The sequence below is a fragment of the Odocoileus virginianus genome, chromosome 12, assembly GCF_023699985.2.
Source record: "Odocoileus virginianus isolate 20LAN1187 ecotype Illinois chromosome 12, Ovbor_1.2, whole genome shotgun sequence".
Lineage (NCBI taxonomy): Eukaryota > Metazoa > Chordata > Mammalia > Artiodactyla > Cervidae > Odocoileus > Odocoileus virginianus.
The window spans coordinates 17,615,013-17,629,967 of record NC_069685.1 but is presented as its reverse complement, the minus strand read 5'-3'; the positions used below and the strand labels follow the sequence as shown (position 1 = coordinate 17,629,967).

The 14,955-nt window shown below is 40.4% G+C and overlaps 1 long non-coding RNA gene across 1 annotated transcript in view; it reads right to left on the bottom strand.

Annotated features, from left to right (window-relative positions):
- Positions 1 to 1,342: 1,342 nt before the first annotated feature.
- LOC110148710 (uncharacterized) overlaps positions 1,343 to 14,955 on the bottom strand; it is a 40,266-nt gene continuing 26,653 nt past the window's right edge. Inside the window, exons 2-3 of the long non-coding RNA XR_011490523.1 lie at positions 8,048 to 8,128; positions 1,343 to 1,583 (exon numbers count right to left, since the gene is read on the bottom strand). This is a non-coding gene — a long non-coding RNA (uncharacterized lncRNA). The remainder of the gene's footprint in view (positions 1,584 to 8,047; positions 8,129 to 14,955) is intronic.

Below are 14,955 nucleotides of genomic sequence, written 5' to 3'. Positions count from 1 at the left end.
CTGCGGTCTATGGGGTCGCACAGAGTCAGACACGACTGAAGCGACTTAGCAGCAGCAGCAGCAGGCAACGTTGGAAAACTTTTTGCAGTATGATTTTCCAGGCTTTTTTCTGTGCACATGTGTTTATTTTGCACACATAGGTGTTCTCAGTTTTGTTTACATGTGTTGAAACATGTGTTAATCATTATGTGTTGGACTGTACCAAACATATTGTTCCGAAACTTGCTTAATGTTAAGTCAGAAACTTCTTCCATGTCAGTATAGCTAAAGTTACCTCACTCTCTTTTATAGACAGAGTGTACCATAAAATGATCTACTATTTCCCAGTTGGGCTATTTTCATTAATGCAAACAATGGTGCAATAAATATTTACATACACAATGCATATATCACTGAATCAGAGTGTATGGCATTACTGTTTTGAAAGACACTGCCAAATTGCTCTCCATAGATAGTTATAACACGAACACTCCCATCAATTGAATGTCAGAGCATATTTTCATTTACTTGAGGGGATGAAAATAACATACTACCATTGTTTTTACTTGTATTTTCCAGACTCCTTTTGTGAGGTTACCTTTCATGTTTCTTGGCCATTTACCTTTATTTATGTATAAATGGTGCTGCATTTGCCCATTTTTCTCTTCATTTACTTTTTCTTGGGATTCGAAGGAATTCTTTATATGTTATGGTTCTCCTGTGATTCTATGAAAACATGGCCCCTCTCTCTCTCTGCTGCTTAATGTGTAGCTTTGTTTATGCATCACTCATTAAATTGAAGCTTAAAAAGATATTTCTGAGGACAGATTTGTCAATCTTTTATTTGTGGCTTTTGCTGTTTGAGACTTATTTGGAAGGCCATCTCCAGCCCAAAGATTATTTTTAAAAACAAAACTTCCTATACTCTCTATTAGTATTTTTATGTAAATTTTTTATATTTGGATTTTCAATTCATTTGGAATATGCTTCTGAATGTAGTTAGAGACCAAATAACATGATGCTGGTAGAATTCCTTTCCCATTCCCATCTTTAATGAGCATCTCATAATGTCTCATTATTAGGATATTCACAGTAGTTTCTGCCTTTATCAAAGCTTATTAATAGTTTCTTTTAAAATAAGGAATGCATATTGAATTCTATCAAGTGTCTCTTCAGCATCTAACAAGGTCATCATTTGATTATTCTTCTTCAATTGATTAATATGTGAATTGTATTACTGGATTTCCTAATGTTGAAATTTCATTATTTTCCTTGGAATTCTATTCCTCAATTTTTCAATGTCTCAGCTTTCTTATACAAAAAGAAATGGTATTTTTATCCCACTGTATTTTAAAAGATTTTCAAATGAAAATTTAATTATTCTGCTTTTTCAAATCCCAAAGCCATGTCAGTTACAGAGAAAAACATGCTTTTATTTTGCTTCTTTCTAAACAAAACAAGTACTCAAGTTGATGTTGTAGCATGTGGCCCCAGCATTAAATTTATTCCCTTGATACTTTTGTCTCCCTGCTGCTTTTCTTGAGCATTTCTTGAGCTCCCATGGGCCAGGTTAGGGACTTGCTGTCACAAAGGATTCAGAAGACCTGAGAACCAGTCAACAACTTTCAATCCACTGAAGTCACACAGAACCAACAGGATATCATATTTTATCTGTAAACTCAGAGAGTAGCCAAATGTATGCTACATAATTCATGAAAGGCACAATGTCAAATGTTTTACCAATAGCCACAATCTGTGTTGCTGTATACGGACTTCTCTGGGTACCAACTATGCATGTTATCATGTACGTATACATAGCTGACTAATAAATTCTTAATGAAAAAAAGTTGATGATAATGACGATAGGGTTATAGAGCAATGAGAACTGGCAGAAGCATTACCCAATCAAGGTGCTACCATATATGTACATAAGGTCATTTAAATCATCTTTGTGCTCAGTGGTGACGTATGAATGGTTTCGAAATATCCTCTGTGACCTCTCAACTTGATCTTAGTTCTTGTTTTACACTTTGGAGTAGAATCAGGTTTTCTTTTCTGTCAAGCATTCAACTAATATTAACCAATCTTTTCTGAACTGTCAATAATTGATGATGAAACTTTCTATATTTACTGAAAACATATCTTAATAACTCATATTAATACATAGCTATAAATCAAATATAATTTTTCAGACCCAGTCATTTTCAGACTCAAAAAAAGTTTCATGAAAACTTTTTTAGCCTTTCAAAAAACATAAATCAAAAAGGAATAATCTCTTACTAAGACTTTTTCTATAAGTCTACTGGAAATTAAATGAATGATAACATTAGAATGATACTGAAGAAAATGAAATAAGGAAATTACATTTTTTAAATAATTTCCTCTCTTAGCTACATCATCTAGTTTTTTTTAATAAGTATTTGTCTGAATGGCAAGACAAGTGGAAGAATCCTCATCTTTCAAAACCAGTATACACGGCTTTTTCAAAAGCTGCTATTAATGGTAACAAATGTAATGCTGAGCTATATGCTATTTGAAAAAACAGAATTTGTTGAAGGGAACTGGAGAAAAAAATAACTGAGGAGCCATTGCTACTATTATTTGGAGGATACTTAAAATCATTTTGAAATTTTCTTTTCTTGTTTTTATTCATGTCAGGTCTTAGTTGCAATGCATGGAGTTAGTTGCCCCATGTTGCAAGAGAGATTTTTTACCACTGGGCCACCACAGAAGTCCCACTTTGAAAACATTAATGAATATATTCCTCCCAGAATGTTTTAGATTGGGGATAATTCCGTCTAGAAAAGTAAGAACATTTGCTTACAATGCAAAATCAGGTTTCAGCTGAAAAATAAAACCTATTTTAAAACAACATCAGCAACAACAAAAGCAAAAATTCCAAATACTCCTGTGACAATTGTAATAAAAGAATGTATTTATTTCTTAAATTTTTTTCTGGTAAAGGAAGACAATTAAAGAGATCCAGATTCCTGAAGGAACTATTATGGGTTAGAAAGAAATTACAATTAGAGGACTTCCCTGGTGGCTCAGTGGATAAGAATTCACCTGCCCATGCAAGGGACACAGGTTCGATCCCTGGCCTGGGAAAATTCCACACGCAGTGGAGCAACTAAGCCCAGGTGCCACACAACATGGAGCCCGTGCTCTAGGACCCGCAAGCCACAGGCAATGAGCCCACGTGCCACAACTACCGAAGCCAGTGCTGCACACACAGCAAGAGACGCCACCGCAATGGGAAGCCCGTGCGCTGCAACGAGAGAACAACCCCCACTCTCCACAACTAGAGAAACTGACGGTTAGTCACTCAGTCGTGTCCAGCTCTTGGGGATCGCATGGACTGTAGCCCATCAGGCTCCTCTGTCTACAGGGTTTTCCAGGCAAGAATACTAGAGTGGGTTGCCATTCCTCCTCCACATGCAAAAACGAAGACCCAACACAGCCCAAAATAAATAAATATAGTAGTGTGTACATGTCAGAAAAAGTAGTATAGTTTTTAAAAATTAAAAAATAAAAATTTTTAAAAAAGAAATTACAATTAGAGACAATAGTAAGAAGAAAAAAGTTTTTTCTTTTCTATTTCTTTTCTCAAATTGTATTTTCTCCATACCATAATTATCTTTTCCAGTTGGTAAGTAATAGAGAGGAACTGGTGTAGGTAAATTTAAACTGTCAGATTCCCTTAGTTTCCAAATAAAGCACCTATTTTCCTGCTTTTAAAATAGGTGTTTTTTTATTTTGAATTGGTTCTTTAAAAACTAGGAAAAATATATGCTTGTTGAAGAAAAGATTTTAATACTAACGGTCATGTATGGATGTGAGAGTTGGACCGTGAAGAAAGCTGAACACCGAAAAATTGATGCTTTTGAACTGTGGTGTTGGAGAAGACTCTCGAGAGTCCCTTGGACTGCAAGGAGATCCAACCAGTCCATCCTAAAGAGATCAGTCCTGATCGTTCATTGGAAGGATTGATGCTGAAGCTGAAACTCCAGTACTTTGGCCACCTCATGCGAAGAGTTGACTCATTGGAAAAGACCCTGATGCTGGGAGGGATTGGGGGCAGGAGAAGGGAACGACCAGGGATGAGATGGCTGGATGGCATCACCGACTCGATGGACATGAGTTTGAGTAAACTCCAGGAGTTGGTGATGGACAGGGAGGCCTGGCGTGCAGTGATTCATGGGGTCACAAAGAGTCGGACACGACTGAGTGACTGAACTGAACTGAACACTTAGTAAAATGTGAAATGTCTTCACACCCTCATTCATTTTCATCCCCACTTCTTAGGTCTTATCCTGCTTAATGGTTTTTGTGTGAGTCCTTCTAGATCTTTTTCTGAGCAGATACCAGCACCATATTTCCCATAAATATAAATATATGTTTATTTTACATATTGTTCTGCCACTTTCTTTTAATATGTCAAGTTCACACAGCTAGAAAGACGTAGGACTGAGACATGACTTCCAGTCTGTCTAACGCTAGAACATACATTGTTTACATCACAGAATCGTCAAGAACACAGCACTAATTTGGGAAGACTGGTCTGGCAGTATTGTATAGTTAAACATATAGCTAAAAGACATCAGTTGAAAACTAGATTCAGCCAAGACACTCTTGGCTAGAGACTTATATACAACAACCAGGAAACATTGTGAAAATTACAAAAACTATGTTGCAACATGGAAATATGGTTGTGGTAAAAATCTTAAATAAATTTTTTTAAGAATTGTATCTCCTGGTGAATTAGCAAAACCAGGGAATTTTGCACCAAACATAAATTGATATCTTCACCTCTTATAACAAAACAACTCTAGTTTTAATGGGAGTATCCCCTTCTACAAAAAATATTAAGCCCTATCTATCTCCCTCGACAGAGATAATAAAAGCCTTCTAGAAATTCTAAAGTTACTAGATGATTATTATTTTCCTACAGATGATAGGAAATTGTTACAGGTTGAATTGTGTTCTTCAAAGAGACATGGACACCCTAACCCCAGGTACCTGGGAATGTGACCTTACTTGGAAATAGGGTCTTTGCAGATGCAGTCAAGTTAAGATGAGGTTATCAGGATGGGCCCTGATCCAATATGACTGGTGTCCTTATAGAAGAAGGGAATTTGGACATGGACACACGGAGAGAACATCTTGTGAAGACACAGAGGAAAAACTGTGATGACATGGCATTTTGCTGTCACAAGCCAAGGAGCGTCTGAGGTCCCCAGAATCTACAAGAGACAGAAGGATTCTTCCCTAGAGGCTCCAGGGGGAGTATGGCCCTGCAACATCTCGTTCTTAACTTCTGCCCTCTAGAACAGTGAAAATAAATTTCTGTTGTCTACCCAACTTGTGGCACTTGGTTAAGGCAGTCTTAGGAAACTAATACAGAAATCATTGAAGATTGATTTAAAGGGAAAAGGCGGAGACTAGCATTTACTGAGAACCTGTGACGTTGTTCCAGGCTCCACACTGGATGCTTCACCTATTCTACTTAATTCCAACATCTGTGGGAAGAAGGCACTTGACAAATGAATAAGTTGACGCTCAGAAGCTAACATGCTGAAGTTCCTTCAGCTGGAAAGGGCTGAGGTTAAGGTTCTCCCTCCGGAGGCTTCTCTGGGGGTTCAGTGGTTAAGCATCCATGCTTCCAATGCAGGAGGCACGGGTTTGATTCCTAGATGGGGAACTAAGATCCCACAAGCTGCATAGCATGGCCACAAAAAAAAAAAATTCTGCTTCTAAAGCCTGCAATGCTTCCAACGCACCGTTACCAAGGACACAGCATTGGCCTGGGAAGACTGATTCAGCAAAATTGCACACACTGATGAGTGTTAAACCATCAGTTACCATGCAGGCTTCAGGTGAACCAGAACTTAATGGGTTCCCTGGAAGATAAGTCAACATCACTTGACTGCCAAATATTGTTGCTAATTTCACTGAAGCTTCATAATTTGCCAACTAGTATTCAAAACGTGTTTTTAACCAAAAGTTAACTCTAATGCTGAGATTATGAATAAACAATCCCATCTGTTTATTTCAATATTAGACTTTCATATTGAATGGGAGAAGGAAAGCATAATATGGTGTACCAGATTAAATGATTCTTTATCCAGTAAATACTGATCACAGACAATATCCTAGTATCAAACTTAATTTTTGGTTTGAAAAGGTATGCTTCAACTGTCATATGCTCCCAAGGTTTCAATGACCGCTAGCTGGTTAATTATAAAACTGACTGCCAGGACATGAAAGCCCAGTACACTATTAGTTTGTAAATTCAATATGGTTTGTAGAGGAATTCCCTTCTGGTCCAGTGGGGGAGGTTAAGGCTCCGCAGGCAGCACGAATTCGATCCCTGGTTGAGGAAAACAAGATCCTGCATGCCATGGGGCACAGCCACAACACAAACAAAAGCAAAACAATATGGTGTGTAGTTAAGAATTAAGGATGAGAAAAAAAAGAGAATTAAGGATGGCTGGATGCTAATGTATCCAAAGACACGTGCTAGATTTCAGGCCCCCTCTAGGCCCTTCAGCTGGCATCCTTGTGCAGGGCACAACCTGTACAACCATGCACTGCAAACCTGAGAGTAGGTCTCCACCTCCCCTGACTATGGGTGGTAGTGTTCTCCATCGCACACCAACCACCCAAAACACACAAGTAAAATGGAAGCAAAACAACCTGTGGGTTCAAAAACATTTGATATATTTGATATTCATGATATACCGAAATCAGGTATCTCCCCCACAAAAGGAAAGTAGAAACTAAGTATTGCTTGATCACCCTAGTTTTCCTCAAGTGGGACCACTCTGGGGGAAAAGCCAAGACCTCAAGAGGGGTGGGGTATTGGGGTTTAGACAGCTTAGCCCCTCACACATTCATTGGATTCCGCTCAGCAAACAGCATTCAGAACATGACACCCTGGATATGGTTCGGAATGTGTGTCTCCAGGAGGACTAATTATTGGCTCGTAGAGAGGAAGGCTCTCCGGTGCCCCATTAATTACAGAGCTCCTGGCAACACGGGCAAATGTCTCCTGCACAAAAGGTCATATGCTCGTCAGATCTGTGCAGGGTCTTGTTGCTGTTCATGGTTATTTCCCTGATAATCACTCCCCAGGGGTAACTCTGGCTACAACCTAGAATATTTAAGCACAGTAATTTGCAAGATTTATGGAAAACAATTTTTCAGAAACGAGCTTTCCATTTTCATTGGGCAAATTCCCCTTTCTCTGGTAAGTGCTGGAGCATATGGAGCAGGTAAATGTTTTAATGGGCAGCATAAAAGTAACATTTTTCTTCTGAAGCTCATGCTTTGCACTTAGGGCTTCCAATCCCTTTTTTTTTTTTTAAATCATCATTGAGTTTTCAACACAAATTAAAGAGGGGGGAGAAACTCTGCTCTTTCAACCCTGCTCCCTCCATAGCTAAGCATTGAGCGTACCATTTCACAGACTCACAACACCACCCTCCCCCCATCCCCACCTGCTCCCACCCTCAGGGAGGAAACTGTTATTGAATTTCTCTACCCCAGATGTTAGTCTCCCACCTGTCTCTTGTGTTATATACACTGAACTCATTTTTTTTCCCCTAAGATTTAACACAATACAATGAAAATGGCCAAAGGCAGTCTTTCTCGTCTCTGGGAAGAAAGACTAATGGTAGAAACAATCACCTAATGAAAAGTTGAGGGAAAAAATAAAGTGCAGTTAAACATACCCATGTGATTGTGCACAGTGCCCAGTAGCTCTTTGTAATCAGAACAATTGCAACTGATATTATTATTTTTTCTTTTATGGCATGAAAGAGCAATAAAAGGGTCTCTGGAATCAGCCATCGAACCATCTGAAGTTAGAATCACAGCAACACAATTCATTCATTTGTTCAGCTATATCCATTTATTAAACACCCGCTGAGCACACCTACTTTTTTTTATTTCCAGGTGTAACCAGCTCTGTTACTCTTACATGTGCATTAGATGACCTTCCTCTATTCTCCTTTAACACTTTCTCTATATCCCTAGCAACGCACTTATCACTTTATACCACAATTACCTGGTAATGTTTGTCTTCGGAGCTGACAGTGGACTAAGGATATCTGGTGGGGGTGATGACACATCCTATTCTTCTCAACACCTAGACCAGGCACAAAGTAATGAATGTGTTCAAGAAAATAATGAAATCTTACATGATGGCAAAATAAACTCTGTTCTCCCAAGGCCTCTTCTGAGAGTCAAAGGGAAAGGTTGGACATTTATGAGGAATTATGAAGTGAAAGGAACGAGCACTTTCTCTAAAAGTGAATAACAGAGGGCTCTTGAAAAGCTGCTATTAGATTTTTTTTTAAGCACCAGGAGGAATTACAGAGATCAACAGACCAACCCCACTCCGCTCTCTGCCCTCCTCAGCATGTACAAAAATGGAAGTTATGAAACCTACTTAAAATCATGCAACTTGTCAGTGACTAAGGCATAAAGAGAGTCCAGGGTACTGGATGCCCTCAGTCCACATACCCTGAAAGGCGAAGTCAATCACCCGTACAAGATAGGCCCTTTGAAAACTAGCTTCTGCTTTCACAAATGCAATTCTGTGTTTTAAAATGCAAATCAGAGGAACTTCCCTGATGGTCCAGTGGCTAGGACTCTGCACTCCCAATACAGGGGGCCCTGATTTAATCCCTGGTCAAGGAACTAGATCCCACAAGCTAAAACTAAGAGGTCACAAGAGTTTGCATGCTGCAACTCCCACGTGCCGCAGTGAAGACCTGGCACAGCCAAATAAATAAATAAAAACTAAATATTTTAATGCAAATCAGTGAAGAAACATCCTGTGAGTCTTCTTCTTCCCTTCCCACAGTTTGTAATTTATTTGACCTGTTCACATCTGCTTCAGGATCTTTGCAACACCCTCTCCCCACCCCCCATCACATCCCCAGGGAAGCCTTTCCTTATTATTCTCACCCCCCAGGTCAGATCCCTCTTTATAACCAGCGGGGTCTTCATGGGACTCATCACAGTCACACATATGTGTGACTGCTTAATTAATATCTGTGAGACTGATTCCTCCCTTAAATGAAGAGGTCATAAATTATGTCTCTGGAGATTAAGGGTATTCCCATAACACAACCTAACCCATGTTTTCTCCATCATACCAGCCTGGGAGTAGAAATAGGATCAGTGTGACAGTATCAAAACTGCTCCTTTGAGTCTACTCCACTTCCTGGTGTAGGTCCTTCACACTCAACTCGAGACCACGCCCCTTGCCCCCCCTTCCAGGGTGTGAACCCCATGTGGTCACACCTGAGTCCTCTTGGCTCACCTGACACTCCTCACCTGTCCCTAGACTTTCAGAAATGCGCTGCTGGGGCCTCTTCATGCCTCAAATCCACTCTTGTGTTATTGTGCATGATACACAGGTCCCAGTTACAGACATTTTAATCAACCCATTCTTTCCATTTTTCTTCCCAGCCCCTGCTCCCTGGGGCTCAAGACTAGGGTCCTTCAGGGTTGGCAAGGAAAAATAAAAAGGTAATTATCCCTCCCCCATGATCCAAAAGCAAAAGCTTAGGGTGCCTTGCAATGAAGTGGTCCGAGCCTCCTTGGCAGCGCATATAAATAGACGCCAACATGGCCCGAAAGCAGTGGGACATCGGTGTTGTGGGCGGAGAGGAGCAGCAAGCAGAGGGGTTATCCCGGTTCAGAGCCAAGGAGAGGATCCACTCACACCCATCTGTTCAACAGCTGCACTGGAGGACAAGGGTTTCTGGGAACAGGCCCTGCAAAGGCCCTGAATTCCAGTCAAAGACACTTCATGACCTGTGAATCTTGAGAGTTCTGAGGAAGGTGCCCATGTGACATCAGCTGAGGACTCTGCTGGGACTGGTTTGAATCTTGGTTCCAACACTCGCTGCACCTGTGAGCTTCTGCGCCTCCGTGAACTGCAGCTTCATCAGACACCAGGACAATCTCTGTCTCTCAGAAAATGTTATGAATTTTAAACAAAACTGGCTTGGTAAGTCATCCAGTGTAGTGCTTGGGATATAGCAGATGCTCAATAAATATTCATTCGCTTTCCTATGACTTTTTAAAATCTGTTCTGCTTTTTTCAATCATTCCTTCTCCAGTGGCTTTGGCTTTAAATTTTTCCATAAAAATATTAAAAATATGTATTTCATTAAGTACTAGTTTAAAATTCTACTGTACTCCTAGAGTTTACTATTGCATCATTAAATTGAAGAAATTACACTCATTTTTAATTCACTATTTCCTGGATTTGCCCCTTCTGATACAGGGAGACATTATTCTCTCCTACTTTGTCTTTTCTTTTTTGGTAGTAGCACAGGGCATGTAGGATCTTAGTTCTCCAGTGAGGGTTCGAAACTGCGGCCCCTGCAGTGGAAGTACCGAGTCTTAACCACCAGACCAACAGTGAAGTTCTAATTTTCCCCTACTTTGAAAATGATTTGCAATTCAATAAGCCTATCTTAGGTGAAAATGTAGGAAACTAGTATTTTACTTATTTATTATCTATTATATGCCAAGGTAGCAATAGAGCTTGGCAGCTAATTGCTTGGGGGTTCAGAACCACGTGCTTAGATTTAAATTCAGACATCATAACCAGCTGTGTAACCTTGGGCAGGTAACATAAATTATCGGTGCCTGAGTTTTCAATCCACAAAACGGTGGTGACTGCACCCACCTCATAGGGTGGTTGTGACAATTAAACGAGTTAATTGCAACAATATGTAGCACATAATAAATGTTCAATAAATATCAGCTATTATTACTTTTTCACATTATATACAGCTTCATCTTCACAGCCCCTCTTCAAGGTCTGTGTTCAGCTAGCACACAGCACCCTAGCCATCCTGCCTAAGCTTTTCTGAGCCCAAAGTTCTAACCTTTTCTCTACAGCCTGACATTTTCCAGGAGGCTGCAACTGGTTCTCTTGAAGGTTTAAAACAATAAACAATACATGAATTATGAGACGGATATCACCTATGTTCTAAAAGCACAGTTGACATAAAACTTGTTCCTCTACATTTGTCTAACTCTAGGCTAAACAAGTGAGTTTCAGGGTTACTTTTGTTCCAGATTAAATTATGCCCACATTCTTAGTGACTGAACCCTGTAATCTCCTGGCAGTCAGTAGACAGCACTTCAGACCAAAAGTTACATAGCTATCTCAATAAACAAAAGGGAAAAAGGAACTCGAGTGCCATTATGTTCTGCCAAGCATTTTACATTTCCTATTTAATCCTCTTGGCAAAGTAGGTACTATTTCTCCCATTTTCTAGATGAGGAAATTAAAGCTCAGACAGGTTAGGTAACTTCTCCAAAGGTCAGACAGCCAGCACGTGTCAGAGGCAGCAGGACACAGGTAGACACCTGGCTCCAACCTCAGAAAGAAAACATCTCCATGAACTCCTGGCCTCTTTTTATGGCATCCTCTCAAACCCCTTGCTCAAGTGCTAGTGAAAGCTTGTCTGGGGTTTACTGTATGCCAGGCTCTGTTCTAAGCACTTAGAGGCAATATTTCATTTACTTCTCATAGTTCGAGGCTGGTACTATTATTGTTCCAGTTTACAGAGGAGGAAACAGGCCTTGAGGAGGTAACAGTTTGCTTCGTGTTACATATCCTGGAGCTGGACCCAGGTAATTTCAGAGAATGTGACCTTAGACACTAGGTAAGGCTTTTTCCCATGAAAAGAGGTAGAAGCATGGACAGTAAACCCAGTATTCTTTTGATGGCCATACGCTATAAACTAGAAAGAGCCCTGGGCTGGGACACTTGATAGGGCTTTTAATCCTGACTCTTTCACTGCGTTATGTTAAGCAAGTTAATCACTCTAGGACTTAGGATCCTTATCTGTAAACTAGAACTTCATTTTATGGAACTTGAGTGTATTCCACTAGAATTCTAAGATTTACAGCATATCAGTGTAAGTGACATAAGCAAATCAGTAGAGGAATTTCATTTGGCCAATCCTCATCAAAGAGACGACTTAAGACTCTAAAGCAGTTTTTTTTTTTAACATTTATCTGAACTGGAAATTTACTTTAAAACTCCTATTTTGCCACCTTAGAGAATACTTAATAAATCAATTCAGAATTAACATGCCATTCATGTGAAAGTGACAGTTCAGCAAATATAACATGTAAATTTTTACTGAGATGAATGGATGGATAGACAGATAGGTAGACAGACAGACAGGGAATTGAAGCCAGGTAGACCTGTGTTATTACACTGTCTCTGACATTTACACGTTTATCTGACCTTTAGAGAAGCCACATTAACCTGTCTAAGCCTTACTTTCCTCATGAAGAAAATGGGGAACAGAGTATCTACCCTGCTGAGCAAATTAGATAACAAACATTTAGCACAACATTTTGGCACTGTTTTCCCCCTCTGCTCATTAAAACTGATAAGATAGACACACATACACATGCACACAGTCCTTAACTCTAAAAATTCAAAGACTGATAGAAAAAGAAAAAAAAAAAAAAAAAAGGCAAACTCTATACAAGAAAAAATCCAAGAGCAAGCTGAAAAGATGGGTTTTGGGGACAACCGTTGAAACACAGGTGTATCCTCCAGTGGGGGCAGGGCAAGGGAGAAGGTGAGAAAGGCAAGGCAAGGCTAGAAAATGCTGCCAATCTCCTTAGAGTTGTTTATCAACTTCTTCCCCACTCACTTCCTCTCAGGTTTTAGGGATCATAACAGAGAGCTCCAGACCCTCATATTTCCCTTCAAGGATTTTCCCATGGGAATTCATGCTGTAATTCGCTCATGTCCCTGATGCCAATTTTAACCACTGACAGTCACGGAAATCTGCCACGGAAATGTTTGCACTGCTTCCCACAATGACTGACAAAGGGCAGGCCTCTGACACATTTGGAGGCGTCATCAGAAACTCTTTCTGGTGACCTGACACAGCTCTTGAGGCACAGGAAGAGAACAAGAATAAAGCCTCCCCAACAGGTCAAGGTAAATGCCAGGAAAGGGAGCAAGCAGATGGTGTCTTTTTTTTTTTTTTTTTTTTTTTGAGAGATCACTATAAGTTTACAGGCAGCTGCAAGAAATGATACAGAGATTCTGTGTAGCCTTCACCCAGTTTCCCTCAGTGGTTACAACATGGAAAACTATACTACAGCATCATAACCAGGATGCTGACAATGAGACATCACCATTGACACAGAACAGCTCTGTGATATCACCACAAGGATCCCTAACGGTGGTTTTATATAGCCACATCTACTCCCCTTCCTCCCAGCTGCCATTAATCTATTTTCCATTTCTATAAGTTTGTCATTACAGAATGTTGTGTAAATAGAATTTATAGAGTATATAACCACTTTGGATTTAATTCTCTAGGGATTCATCCAGCTGTTCTATCTATAGTTCTCTCTCTTTCCCCACCCCCAGCCCCTTTTTGGTCCTTCCCATACAGCCTGTGTGATCTTAGTTCCCCAACCAGGGATGGAACCTGGGCCCATGGCAGTGAAAGCTCAGAGTCCTAACCACCGGAACACCAGGGAATGCCCACTACAGTAGTTCCCTCTTTTTGCTAAGTAGTACTCCATGGTGTGGCTGCATCCCTGTTTAATCATTGAGCTGTCAGAGGACATCTGGACTGTTTCCCGGTTTCGGCTATTACTAATGCAGCTGCTATAAACATTCATGTTCAGGTTTTTTAAGTCTTCATTTCTCCAGGATAAATGCCCAGAAGTGCAATTGCTGGGTTGTATGGTAGTTGCATGTTCAGTTTTGTGAGAAACTGCTAAGCTATTTCCAGTATATTGCAAAAAATATTTTGCAATATTTTTTTTCTCTTTTAAAAAATAATTTTATTTATTGATTTTTGGCTGTGCTGGGTCATTGTTGCTGCCTGGGCTACTCTCCAGTTGCCACGCGCAGGCTTCTCATTGTGGTGGCTTCTCTCGTTGCGGAGCACAGGTTCTAGGGTGCAGGGGCGTCAGTAGTTGCAGCACCCGACCTCTGGAGCGCAGGCTCAATAGCTGTGGCGCATGGGCTTAGTTGCTCCAAGGCATGTGAGATCTTCCCTCGTCAGGAACCACACCTGCTGCGTCTCCCACATTGGCACGCAGATTCCTTACCACTGAGCCACCAAGGAAGCCCCTGGAGTATTTCAAATTCCCAACCACACTGTATAAGATCCAGTTTCTCCCCATCCTTGCCAACAGTTAGCATTGCCACTATTTTTTTTTTTCGCCTTTCTGATCAGCATGTAATGATACCTCCTTGTGATTTTAATTTGCACTTTCCTGACAGCTAATGCTCTTGAGCATCTTTGCATGTGTTTAGTTGCCAGTTGTATGTCTTTGGTAAAATGTCTCTGTGTATTTTTGTCCCTGTTCTAATTGGTTTTCTACTATTTGAATAGTAGAGTTGAATTTTGAGAGTTCATGTTTCTAGATACTAGTTCTTCTTAGGATATATGATCTGTAAATATTTTCTCCACTGTGAGCTTGTCTTTTCATTACCTTAACAGAGTCTTCTGTAGAAGAAAAGTTTAATTTTGATAGAGTCCAATCTATCAATTGTGTTTTTAATGTCAAGTCTAAGAACCCTTTGCCTAACGCTTGATCCTAAAGAGTTTCTCCTAAATTTTTCTAAAAATGTTATGTTATCTTCTACTCTTATGTGTGCACTCAGTCATGTACAACACTTTGTGACCCTTTGGACTATAACTCGCCAGGCTCCTCTGTCCATGGGATTTTCCAGGAGAGAATACTGAAGTGGATTGTCATTTCCTCCTCCAGGGGACCTTCCTGACCCAGGAACGGAACCGCCTCTTACATCTCCTGCACTGGCAGGCAGACTCTTTACCATTGGCTTCCCTGGGGGCTCAGCTGGTAAAGAATCCGCCTGCCGTGTGGGAGACCTGGGTTTGATCCCTGGGTTGGGAAGATCCCCTGGAGAAGGGAAAGGCTACCCACCCC